Below are 14873 nucleotides of genomic sequence, written 5' to 3'. Positions count from 1 at the left end.
ACACATATAGCTGTTGCATTTTTAAAATTAAAATGATAAATTTTGGCCGCTTATGTTTTCTGCACTTCCTTCGAATTTCAAAATCTGCGACTCATTAATGAGCGACCAGAGAAGTTCGGAAAATAGTTTACCCCACGAGAAACACAGTGGCTCTAAATATTTTAATAGAAAATGTGACAAGGTAGTCAATTATTTCTAATAAAAACATATGAGCTCAAAACATTTATTAGAAAAAATGAACTCTCTGGCCTAAAGTTACAATTTGTCTTTCTTAACAACAGAAGGGATGATTTCATATTAATTCGCAGATTACCCAGAAAAAAGAACGATCGGCATAAACAAACAATCCTCACTCTTCAATAATTCTAAATAACATTTTCGACACGCATATTCTAGCCCAATTATTGCTATCGTCAAATGATTTTAATACCGATTGCGTTCGACACCTTAAGCCCTTCCTCCACCTCTTTCTCTCAATTTCGGAAAAGGAATAAAACATGGCGGGTCGGCCTTCATTCCAAGTCCGAAAGCGGTAAAAAAGGCGCGTGGCCTATATTGACGGGGAATCATAAGACGCGAACTGAATACTAACAGAAACCCACCAAAAAGCTCTTTCTTATATGCCGGAACACGGTACATTTGGAATTCCACCATCCGCTACGGAGCGAGAGAAAAGGGAGGCCAATCATATTTACCCTCCAGTGATCCACATGACGAAAAATTTATAATCGTAAATAGGGGAAATTTTAAAAATTTGAGGGGAAAAATACATATATATATATATATATATATATATATATATATATATATATATATACTATATATATATATATGTATGTATGTATAGGACTGAAGACGAGGTTTGCGGTGAGGGTGTGAGAGGTTCCCTGGAGGAAACCGAAGCTTTTAAAGAATTCAAGTCACGATAGCTTCCAGCTCCCAATTCGGTAAAGAGAGGGTGGAGAAGTGGAGGGCTTCCGAGGGGGACGGGACAGCCAGGGGGTGAGAAGAGACTAGATGGGAGAGGGACAGAGTTGGTTGGTTCTGGTAATCCGAGGAACCAATCACAGAGTGAGGCCTTTGGATGTTTCTTGGGGAGTGGATTCCACCCTCCGGGCTCCGACGGGAAACTCCTTGTCTCCTTTCTTCGGGCCCATCCTCCTCCTCGGCGAGCGCATCAACCCTGGTCCCTCTTCGAAAAACCCCCCGCCCCTAGCCCTCCTTCGCCATCACGCACACAAAAGTCCCGGCTTCCCGCTTTCCCTCTCGTTTCAGCCTGTGCCCCGGCGGAAGGATAACACCCAGAGAGGCTTAAGAGGCAGCGCCGCAGAAATTGAAGATTTCTCCCCCACACCTCTGTCCTACCCCACCACCTCCAACACCGCTCTAATCCCTCATCCCCAAAAGCCTCCCAGACATCTACCGCTCTCTCTCTCCCCATCCCTATGACATAACCATAAAGATATGTGATGGCCAGCATACAGCACCTGTACCTACATTTTTCGCTGCCACATGCGCTCGTGGTGGCTTATGGCCGCTCGAACCCACCATAGACGCGCCAATGTACTTAATGCAATACAAAAATATATACATACACATATATATATATATAAATATATATATATATATATATATATAAATATATATATATATATATATATATATATATATATATATATATATATATATATATATATATATATATATATATATATATATATATATATATATATTTAGCAGAGTATCTAGGATGCACGAGATAACTTGCGTTTTTTACAGGGAGAATCTGGGAACGAGACAGAATTACCTTTTCTATCCGATCCCCCACTATATTCTCAACACCCATCTTACATTCCGAATTTGATGCCTTGTTGCATTTGCACTCGAAGTTAAAGGTTTTAGCGCTTGGTTGAACTTCTACGACTTCTTCCCCAACCTTGACTAGTTTCCTCAAGAGATATTTTAGTAGGAGAAGCGTTGCAGAAGGCAGATTTCCAAAAGGCATACCCTTTTACTATTTTGGTAGTTCTCAACATAAAATCCGTCACTGTTCAGCATTTGCCGAAAGGATTTTTAGATTGTAAAATGTAACCTTGTACATTCAACATGAATGAAGGCATTTTATTTAAACTCTACAATGCAATTATCAAATAGAAATAGTAAAAAAGTGTGATTATAATAAGTTTCCTTATATTTTACTGGGTTTTCTGGCTTTATTTACATCATTCCCCATCCTTAAGATGAATGTTTAGAAGGCTAAATAATTGCACTCAATATTTTAGAGAATATTCGCTGTAAATTTAGTTCTTCGAATAGTCCTATATGATTGCGGGGTGGAATGGTTATTACTGTGACTATAACTAACTAAGGTCATGTGGATAAATGACGTTCCTGCGGAGCTACTTAAGGAGTTCACGTCTTTGTGGCGGGGGAATGTTTTGGCGTAATTCGTATTACTTACGGAGGAGAAATGTATCCCAAATAATGTGTTCGATCAGTAGCAGTTTTCAACTCAATAAAAGGGAAAGGCAGCCATGATTGAGGAATTTTGGTCAATGAGTTCAATTGCACATGCAACAAAAGTAGTGGTTAGAGTAATCATAAAGTCATCATAAAAATATAGGAATTAGGGATAATGATTACTTTGGGAATGAGAATTCTTGTTTTCAAAGTAAATTATTAACCTTAATGCCACAGGACTAATAAGATCAATAATTGAAAGGAATATACATACGAAACTAAATATTCAGTAGAAATGTACAGTTGAACCGAAAAAGAAAGCGAGGATGGGTACTTCAGTATTTCTTTTATATTATTTGGTTAGGCAATGGATTTTGACCCTTAATTTTATCCATTTTAGGGAGTTAATCAATTTTTTTAACATGACATCAAAATTTTGGGCTTTTTAACTAATTATGATACTTATTTCGTAAATCTCCTGTGTCAATATGGCACAGCTCTCAGGTAAGAGGCATTTTAATAGAGATTTTATTTTGGTTACCTGATAGGCTTTCTTGCTTTGGCTCAGTTTCAAAAACTTAGATACCTCAAAGTTAACGCTGTTTATGCTTTCATGACTAAAGAACGGAATAAAGCTTCAGTTTATTCACCTTTTTAATGCACGAGTTTGGACTTGCATAATGGTATTATTTGAATATGATATCACAGATGATATGAATGAGAAATAAAATGCAATGATCTTATATTTTCAATTACAACTTTAACAGTTTTGGTGAATGACTGACTGGGGTTGGACTGACTTAAGAGAACAGAAAGGCTCTGGTAAATATATAAGCATTATCTACGTTCTTTTGCATTTCACCACATTTGTTAGCCAATGAATCCGAAGAAGGTAGCTACACAGGAGAAAATGTAGCCTTTGCAAAATTTAAGCCGTGGACGCCTTAATATAAAAAAATATCAATGATAAGGCTTGTGAAATAATAACTTCAGTTTATAAAACATTTTATAATTATAATACCTGGGTAAATACATTCATATGCTCTGGTAAGTGTTTATCGTCACGAGAATACGAGACTTATACTCGTACTTATCTTACAATGAGAAAAAGGAGAGCATTTGTATGCGCATGTCTAGAGTAATTTAATACATATCTCATCTATCATTTATCTCATTATGTTATAACTTACTGTACTTTGTTGCGCTGGATTATATGGTTTACAAATTCAATGTTTTAGTATATTTCCAAGATTTTTTGAAAGACAGTCCACATTGCAGTAGTTTACACCCGAAAAAATCAACTCCAACTCTCTAACATGACGTTAAATTGATTACCATTTACGGTATATTCCTAGTTAAACACCTTTCTTGCTCCCTCAAACCGATACACGGTACCCTTCATGATAAAGTACACAATCTATCTTCAGGATTGCATTTTCGGTGACTAAAAGTCTTTCAAAAAACATTTGCTCACCAGGAGTCTATGTAAAAGATGTCGTCCACGTCTGAGACTGAGGGGACCGGGCCGGGATCAAATGGAGCAAGATTTACGCTCTGACGTCGGCGAATAAATCGGCACTGAATGGGCTCCACGTCTGAGGGGAGAGGGAAACTGAAGTCCCATCCCAAAACGAGAGCCTCGTGGTCCCTTTCTTTCTCTCCCCCCCTTCTAGGTTTGTGGACTACGTAAGGAATCACACCTCTAAAGGTGCGGCCCTTCAATGACATCCCCTTAGCCTCTCAACTCGCTGAGGAAGAATGTGAATTGACTTCACAAAGAAAATTAGAATTCCTTCTGCCACTAATTGCTGTAACTACGTCACTTATAGACAAATATAAAACGGCCTGGTTTGGCATTTGCATCTAACTGGTTGCAATCTCCGTGAGTCGTATTAAATATGTAAATAGTTCGTCTGAGAATATTATTCATGCTCATCCTTCATACTATATTCTTTAGAAATTTGTAGATCATTGCACCATGCATGCCCTATGCTTTACGCTTTTATTACGGATGATTAACTTATGTTTTTACATGTCATATAAGATACTTTAATAGGTACACGCAGCTGTTTTTTGTGATACAGGAAGCAATACAGTGATTGATATTTGCTCACAGATTAATAGGTTAGCCAGCTATGTATATTTATTCTGATGCATGTCTTGCCTTTGTAGAAGTAGCCCCAAGGTATTTAATCACCTTTCTTTATCGTAAAGCAAATATATCAAAATAATGACTATAAAGTGATTTAGAGAGACTTACAATTTTCTATTTATTGTGCCCATTGTCATCATCCAAAAGATCGATTTTCTTTATCGACCATATAAAAAAATTATTCTATTTTGGAATAAAAATACACTAAATAAAATTAACTTTATTTTAATTACATTTAATATTCAATTAAAATATAAAGTGCGTTTTAGAAATTATAAAAGATGGGCAGATCGCCTTCACATCTGCTCATCCTTCAACTAACTCTCAATAGCCTAATGATAATGTTTTTATTTGTGATGTTACTGTCACAAGGCAGTCTATAAACCCTGAGACCACGAAAAGAATTAGGGCCAATGCATAAAGATTGACACCATTCTCATATTTGTGGTCGGTGCCATATTAAACTCTTCCGCGTTTTTTCTATCGATTAGTGAGCCCCTTCTGCTTTCCGCTCATTATAAAGTATCTAGCTAGTCCAGCTCTCATTATTTTGCCTGGTCAATTAGCTTTTCTGTAGAAGTACCTATTCTATTCATTGTGTTTTGGCCCATCTCTTACTATAAACAACAGGACTATTTCATTCCCATTAAACGAGAGTTCTGTTTCCTTTACTATTCAAGAAACACAGCAAAGCAATTAAAAGTATATAGCGGAATGATAGAACACTCGTTAGGAAACAACTCCTGAGGATACCTTATTTATTTTATGCTGTCTGTAGCAATTAGAATGAATAATATAAAGCCCTTTTTTGGGAATACATATTTTAAAAATTTGGTAGGACTCTCGGGTTTCAGTGGTGATAAGTTTAGCTAAAACGGATTCACTTAAATTCGTATAATAGTCTCGTATTTGAGAGATATGGTTCAAATAGATTAATCATATGTTGGGTTAGTACAGACCACGGAAATGATTTTGCCCATGAGCAAAGAATGCCATTGTATTCCCCTAAGCTATTCTGATAAATTCAATTTAAGATAGAATTAGGAGCAGTAGGCATTGGCTATTGAGATTCCCCGAGGAGATAAACAAATTTAGACAATGAGTTGTACTTATTGCAAAAAGAACCATGTCCTGATTTAAAAAAATTGAGGAACTACCCTAAGCATTAACTCATATGTGGTCCATTTATTACGTTACTCAAAGGATGTTTTGCTACACGGCTCTCCATGGTAAAAGTTGTCCAAAGACAGGCTACCCCCTTAGGCTTAAGGATAAAATTCAATCTCTTACCCACTAAATGACTTTTTGTACCTGTAAATGTTGTCCTTAGATGGTCTATAAAATGCTCTCTTATAAAACTGCAATATTGCCAGAAATAATGGATGCACCCAAAATCAGCGCAATACGTATAGTAACTCATTTTCTTATGCAATTGACTCATAGTAGCGTGTTAACTCTGATATTTCTCAATACATCTCAGTGTACCTCATTACACATGCAGCAAATTCCCTTTCAGTGCCATATGTATTGATCTTCATGGATTGTTGCTGCGCAAAATACCTATCGGATATAATCTCGTAAATCAACAAGTATGTTGCTCTAAGTGATCAACGATGACATGTGATATTATTATAGCATTGAGACGGGAAACAGAAACACGAGGTAATTACGAGCTACAAGAACTTCATTAATGCCAAACATGACGATTGAAAAATATTATCGCTTTATTGAGAGAGCCAACCAATATGCTTCTCATCATTTATTGATCGTTTGATTTCAGCTTGACATACCGCAGCATCTATCACACATAACTTCTCATGCCACCTCTCTCTTTTTCCATTTACGACTTCCTCTTACCATATATCCTCCACCTTGCCTTCCCTCTCCCCTCTTTCCATTTCCTATATTTCCCACCCGATTCCGGGGACCCTTCCATATCTTTCACCCCCGTATTCCTCGGAATTGAACGGAATCCTGTAAAGCCAATGCTCCCTTTTGATTGGTTCGTGACCTCCCATTGCGATAGCGATGTCTGCGGCTTTGTAAGGGAGGCGATAGTGGCGCCGCGGGAGGTGTCCGCGGAGGATTTGGGATTTAAAAGGGTCTCCAATTCGTTTTCAGTTTTCCTCGCAATTTATTTCCATCACGCGTTCGTTGTCAACACGACGGCTTCATCCATTTTTATTTCCTACCTTCGAACCAACCTGTTAACCGTCTTTGAGGAAGTTTTTCCTCCAAATATGTGTGTGGAGAATGGATTCTAAGAAAGGGACCCATTTGAAAGCGTTTAGAGTGCTAGCCGCGTGAAAATTTAATTCATTCCATCGTTCCGATTTTTAAACGAACGGGATATTTGGTCTCAGTAGAAAAGGTATAGGTAAGCGGGTGACGTCCTCTGCTGCCTGTTCTAGGTTTTCTATCCTGGTCGGAGGTGCAGGCATAAGTTCTTTCTAGCGAGTATAATGCTTGATATAATTACGCAGAAGTTTGTTTCGAAATGATTTTTTTTAAATATACATCAATTAATCTATACTGGCAAGAGAAATAGTTGGCATGGGGAAAAAATCTTCGGGGGTAGTAAAATTAAAAAAAAATATATCAATTACGCACAATGTGTACGTGCAAGTAAATATTTCAAAGTAAAATTGTACGGTGACAAGAACATTCATTTCGTTCCATCTTGAGTTTACTCAGTTTTGGGAGCAAATAAAAGTTGAATTTTCTTCTTATGATATCAATGCTTTCAGGTTCCAAAAATTAACAATAAAGCTCAATTGGAATAATTTAAACATGAACAGTGCCAGCTGCAAGGATTTAAATATTGATATAGTTGTCGTTACAGTCAATTAAACACCTATTACAGACGCTAGACTCAATTGAATACCTAGGCGTTACCCTCGCTAACGATCTCTCCTGGGTGAAACATACGGGTAATGTGTGGACCAGCTGACAAAAAATATGATTTATTAGAAGAACACTGGATTAATATGATGAAAGCATCAAAGAGAAAAACGTCAATGCCGAGTCGGATCGTATGCAGCGTAGAGGAGCTAGATTTGTGAACCGTTGTTATATGAAACTTATTTATGTATTCAAAATATTAGAGCAGCTAGGCAGGGAATCTCTCATGGAGCGAAGTTTAAATTACAAATTTTTTCTTGCAAAATTGGAAGGATCAAAATTGGTCTCTTTAGCAGTGAGGTTGAAAATATATTAGCACCTTCATCGTATTACGGTAGGAGGGGTCATGTTAGTAAAATTAGAGATATTAAGTGCAGACCGAATAGATTTAAAATGTCATTTTTTCCACAAACGATAGGGGTTCAAAATTACATTGTTCAACCGCGGTAGGGTCGTGTTCAGGTAAAATTATTCTGGTGTGTGTTCAACCCCTGCCACACACCTTAGCCGTAGCTTGCAGCGTATATAAATAAATAAAGTCATTTCTGCCTGGTTGATATCCAGCATACGAAGGTGCCTAGTTTGTTTCATATTCTTCGAAAATCAAGCCTTTAAGTTATTAAATGCTATTTAAAGGAGACATTCCCCTTTTTAACCCATTTCAGATAGAGTATACTCCTAAGCAACCACACTCTCTTAAGACCACAAATATGGTACTTTATATGTTCCTGATAATGCTTTACTACCATGTCAATAGGTTTATATTAGCGTCGGCAAGGAAGATATACGGGAAGCTCCGTATATTCTCTTTTAGTAAAAGAAAGAGAAGAGAGTGAAAATGTGAATTATTTTTGATATTAGTTGTTAGCATATATTTTAGAATTAAATAGTAAGGGGCCATTGGTCAAAAGACTTTAATCGAACCTTAAGTTTGATGTAAAGTTATTTGTAAGGCAATAATTAGGTTAAGATTCCAACGGTAAATTCGGTTGCATTATTTATTGAGTAAAATATTTTATTTTTTATGTTAATGTGTTTATCATATACAGACTTAACGAATACACGTTCTGTATTTTCACATGAAGTATACTAATATTTTATGGGGAAACTACAAAATGTATTCTTTGAATAAAGGGTCGCTTCGACAAACCAACGTGGGAAACTAAAAGTACATAATTCAACATACACAGGAGTAAATCAGGCCGTAGAGAAACTTACTCCAGTATTGAATGTAATCACCTATCTTTTGATTGAATTTCTGATAAGATATTTACCACGTTGTAACAAGCGATGGAAAAGAAATGCAGTGATACTCCATCCAAATGAAAAATTTCCTAAGTTTCTCATCTTATTTATAGACCTTAATCTGAATGTTAATGATGTACCATAGCAAGGAATTACTTTTTGTGCCCTGCTGCCTTGAATACAAATGAGTTAGTAATTAACGTGATTAGCCAAGTCAGGAGAATCCGTCTAGAACAGAAAACTGCCGTGGAAATTAGAATTTGCTGGGCTAACCCATACATCACAAAAATACCTTAATAAGCGAAAAACTAGAACAACGATTATCTAAGCCAAATGATTTTGAGCACAAGAGGGGGAGAGAAATGGTATGACGAAAAAATTTAGGTGATTTTGATGAGAGAGCACAATTAAATGAATTTCCCCGAAGACTTTTGAAGAAAGCTAAAACTCTAAGCGAATAAGGGATCTAGAGAAAAAATTAATAAATGTCCTGTAATATCAGTTGTTTTAGAAAATAATTGGACTTCTGCTGAAAAAGTGTCCAAATGTTGCCTTTGATGGATTTCAGCATGATCAAATAACTTTTGGTGCTGTTTTACGATTGCACCATGGTCTATGCAATATAACTATATACCATTGCATTGCATACAATGTGATTTTTATGGTATGAGTTAAGTGTATGTATATATATATATATATATATATATATATATATATATATATATATATATACCTATTTATAATGAAAATAAGTAGCCCTTTATTTGTCATGTGAACCTATTTCGTTTTTAGTTACTTAGTAGTTATAGTTTGACTCGATGAAAATATATAAATATACAAAATACTACATAAAAAGAATTTCAACTACAGTTAGTCTAAATAAAAAAATGACAATATTAAAATGCAGGAGACACACTCTATCTGATATTATTAATGATTTTAGAAAGACCAAACGGCTGAAGAAAAATGGATCAACAATAACCGAATGGAAACTTAATTCTTAAATCAATAGTATACTGGTAATATGTTTCAACAATATGATACCTAAAATGTATTGATCAAATACATAATAAAGTATTGCGACAGTTTATCTCTTTGAAGCACCTCCCTATGATCTAACTTTGAACTCAATAACCCTGTTAATTGAGTACAAAGATAGGTCATAGGAAGGAATTCTCTGCGTTATCTTAATGTTTTCTGTGAATGGAAAATATTTCTATGGACTGCACGCGGTCGTTTTCGGTCAACTATTAGACTTAAGTGGGACACTAGACAATCAGGACCACGAGAATAATTTCGCAAGAGCCTCACATTTTTCCATCACTCGGGCTAAATGTACTAGGATAATTTCCGGAAGAACCCCGAACGTCCTTAGGATACGATTAAAATCCTCCCACACCCATTTAACTCACGCGACCCATCTACCAGGGAAGACTGGTCTCTGGAATGGATAGGCTTCTCCTACCATCAGCCCGCGCTCAGTAATGCAGCCGAGTAAATCATACGAGACGCCCCCAAGGGTCGGGACAATCTGACCCATTTCGGTCAAGGAAGGTAAAGAGAGAGATGAAGCTCCCGTGGAGTGATGGAAGGAAAATAAGAAGGGAAGAAGAAGGAAAATCCGTCCACCAGAAAACCGGAAAGACTCACCTCTGGGGGGGGGGGCATGCGTAGGGGTTAAAGTTTCCAGAAATTTCGGGATGGCATATAACACTGAACTCGTGCCAATTTCGACATTGGGCTCCGCTTTTAAGCCTACAAAACGTTCGGTGGTGTTGTGCAGACGCCGCCGGTGGGGTATCCAGAAACGAGGGGCAATTTACTTTAACTGCTTGTCAATTATTGACGTCGCTTCGAAACGGCATGTGACTCTTCCCTGAACGCTGATTGGTTTTTGAAGAGCGGAGGGTGGGGAATGGAGTCGATAGCGCACTAATGGCAAACGGTGTAGAGGGAGGACGCGGGCAAGGCAAGAGAGAGAGAAAGAGTATCGAATAATTGATTAGTCTCCCTGATTATTTTCTCATTCCCCGGACAGCCCAAGATAGTCAATAAATAGTTACCAACCTTTTAGTGATGGGGTCGCATTTGGTAGTGAGCTCTTAGTGACGCTCACACGGTACCGATGCCCTGGAGTCTATCAAAGCTACCTTAAAGCCGAGCTCTAGGTGAGTTTAGACTCAGACAGTCCTGATTCATTCTTGTTGAAATTTTCAGCGTTAGCACTTAGCTTACCCTTCATTATTAAAGTGGACAGTGAAAAGATGTTATTGGACGATGAGTCACCAGGGTCTGAAAAAACGGCTCCTGTGCAGTAGTAGGTCCTTTGAAAAAACAGAATACCTATACGGAAAACTACAAATCCAATATTATTTTCACGAATGCAGTTAAAAGGGCAAACAAAATTACAACTACGAAGAAAAAATTGAATAAAAATATTGAGGATTATAGTAATTAAAAAAAAATTGAGAGAAAAGATATTTTTACGCATTCATATAAAGTAATTCTTACCGTAGATCTTATAATTCCTAGTAAGAGCGTTGTGCACACATTTCTTATCAAAATAAATTAAGTTAATAAGATAAAATTTATGAAAAATTGAAGTAAAAATTAATTTGAAAATTTCATTTTAAAATAAAAAAAATATTTTCAAATCATTTTTACCTTTAATTGTGAAATTTTTATCTTAAATGATATGATTTCATTTTTCGGGTTCCAATTAACTGTAGGTGTACTTTCAAATTAATATTAGTTGGATAATACACAATACATGAGTTTGAATACGCAAATGATCCCTCCATTAAAATTTGTATTTATCATATCACTCGGGTAGCCTGCATGAACTAAGCCTTTTGACGGCATCTGGAGCTTCAAATTTCCTAATCAGGATTCCAATAGGTTTATCCAGGATTTGCAAATGCTTTCTTAATATTTTTCGAATTTTCTCCTTAAGAAGGTTTCATATATACCCCCATTTCTCATGACATAAAATACCTAAAACCTACCACTGATAGTTTAACAAGCAGAGTAGCTCAACAAAATCGTTTAATTTGCCGTTTCATCTTGCTAACAGAGCCTATGCAAATGGTATGATGACTATGGATAATATGGCTAATGGCTAAAAATTGCATACTTGTAAGACAGGAAGATACAACAAAATTAAACGTGGTAGACCAATCCATTTGAAACAAGGTAGGCAAAGTAAATTTCAAAACAGAGACAACAGATACTGAAAATAATACACCAGTATATAAAAAGCAATAATCATTAAGTCTGAAGAAAAAGATAAGGCAGGCATACATGTGGTTATTGAAAGTTTATGATGGAGGAAAAAAAGATATTCCGAAGGATCAAAGAGGTGAGGGAATAGGTAAATGAACAGGAATTGGGTAGTATTACAGTAGGCTCAAAAAGGTGAATCTTACTTATCCTTACGGATACTATGAATATGGACTGTGAAAAATTAGAAAAGAGAGAACATAACTCGGTTTATTAAGATGTTTTGGCTACATTAAATGAAAAGGAAGGTTAGATTTCAAATAATTCAAGTAAGTCATTAGAGAAGAATTGCAGAGAAAATATCTATGTTCTTACCATATAAGAGGAGAAAGGAAATTATTTACGATTGCATCACACAGGGTAGGAGAAACATTTTTGTCATTAAAAATGAAATAATAATGGTAGAAATAATTGTTGTGCATTATTTCTTCCTAAAGGTGGAAGGAAAGATAAAATGAACGGAAAATACATCTGCGGGAGGTCAAGGCTAGTTAAGATCAAATAGAAGATAAAAATGTAAAATAAGATGAGGGATTAAGAGGTCAGATGAAAAGTTAATAAAAAACCGTTGAAATGACAACTTACGAAAAGAGGATCACATAAATATTCAGATAAGAAAATTAAATAGGAGTTAACGAATTTAAAAATACATCGGTCTTCTCCGGAATATTAGTCAAAGCGTTTAAGAACCTTTGCTGTAAATGTAAGCTATTTATATCTCGAATGAGAACTTATCTTGAATAACGGATAGCACTATTACTATTTCAAGTGCCCCACGTTCACCATGGTATTCTTGCGGACATCTATTACAGGAAGAAAAAAAATTGTAAAAAAAGAATTCCGGGAAATGACTGAGCTATAAAAATTTACATCTCTTCCTGACCCCGCTGGACACATAGGACCTTTATCAGAGAAGAAGAATTAATGCCCCGTGATTAATCAAACGATTCACGTGAGGTAGGGAGGGCGTGGAAAAAGGAGTGGTGGGTTTGAAAAGGGACAGAGAAGTGGATCCTTACTCATCGCCTTGGGAACCACGACGGTGTGGGCAAAGCGATGACAGGCTGATGATGAAAGCCGAGCGTAGAAAGACGAGACTCTTTCCAAAAGAGAGGCGATTCCAAACGAGTTGGAAAGACGGGGGAGAAAAACTCTGAAGTTCGAGATACAAAGAGCAGAGTGGTATTATAGTAAGCCTTCGGAGTGAGGTGGAGATATGGGGGAAGAGCGGCGAGTTGAGCAGAGGTTAAAGAAGCTGTTGTCAAGGAGTTCATTAAGTCAGATGCTTGGAGGAATGACTAAAGCTCCATCTAAGAGACGAGATGCTTGAGTGGCAATTGTTTACGGACGTCGCATAGCAAGAATAGTCTGAAGGAGTTGTGGAAGGAATTTTATATCCGAGTAGGGAGCAGCAATAAAAAGGGGACAAAAATTAGCAGAAAGGTGTCCTCTCAAGAACGCTCCACCTTTCTCTGTTTTCACCTAATGAGTATCGGTGTGTTTTTAATATATATATATATATATATATATATATATATATATATATATATATACACACACACCCGCACATACAAATACTAACTTGAAACTCACAGGCGTTTTGATAAGGCGCCAGGAGGTGGCATTTGCCGAAACAGTAAAAAAACTCTGACGCATCTGAAGAAGTCCTAAGAGAAGGCTGAAAGATCACTTTCTCTTAAATGTGAATGCCCTTTTACGTGTTTTCTATGCATATTTTTGTATTCAATAAACATTCGTATGAATATAAAAATATGCCTTTCATTGTTTTTTTAGTTATTTATGATCTTACCACGCCTGAGAATACACTAGCACGCACATACACAACACATGCAAATGCACGTTTGATTTCGCAAATATAATAAAATTCACCATCTTGAAAAATGAAATTCATAAATAAATAAATAGATGATTAAAAAATAAATATATATATATATATGTATATATTTGTATACATATTAAATATAGACATATTTCTTAGTGATTTGGAGTCAAACTTGAAGTTTAAGGCACAAAGAAAATGCCTTATAATTTAAAAAGTGGTGGTAATATGTAATATTGTTTGAAAAATATTATTCTTTGTGTTAAATTACGCCACACTAATAAACTTGAGGAAACAATACTCCTCTACCTACCTGCCTTTTTTATTCAGTATTATAAAACAGTATACTACCTATATTTATTTTCCTATTAATCCGTATCTTACACCATTATAATATTACCACATGGAGGTCTCTTTAACAACTATGCAGCACACCCTGGCATATGTGGCAGTACCCATATTTAATTAGGAAAGGAAATATTCTGCTGGTATTTGTTCGAACTAATTAAATTCTTTAGAATCCGGAAAGCGCGAAAGACCATTTTTACATCGTTTCTTCGTTCTCCAAAATGAGGAAAACATCACCTTTTGTATTTTTCTTTTCTTGTGATCAACATACTTTTTATCTGATTTTCTGAAAGCTATAGCGGCGGAAGAAAACAACGTTTTAGGACATCCGGGTGAAGACAAATCCTCATCCATTTCCGTTGCCCTGGACGACGATTCTGCGTGGACAATGGCGGAACGGGAGTTCTTTGTAAAGAAGAATTCTTTTATATTTAATTTTGAAATATTTCGGACTAAATTTGAGAGATAGAGTTTCAAAACACTTCCGAGGTGTTTATGAATAATGCAAAAAAGCAGAAGCAATAAGGACCTGATGTGATCAATTCAATTCTTTGAATAATAGAAAGGAACCTATAAGTAACAAGAAAATAAACCAATTCACTCAATTTTCGGAAAATATATATAAGTTGAAGTGTTAAATTTTGAATA

The sequence above is a fragment of the Hetaerina americana genome, unplaced genomic scaffold (genome assembly GCF_022747635.1).
Source record: "Hetaerina americana unplaced genomic scaffold, ioHetAmer1.1.p SCAF_9, whole genome shotgun sequence".
In the NCBI taxonomy this organism is placed as follows: Eukaryota; Metazoa; Arthropoda; class Insecta; order Odonata; family Calopterygidae; genus Hetaerina; species Hetaerina americana.
Note: the sequence above shows the minus strand (reverse complement) of the source record.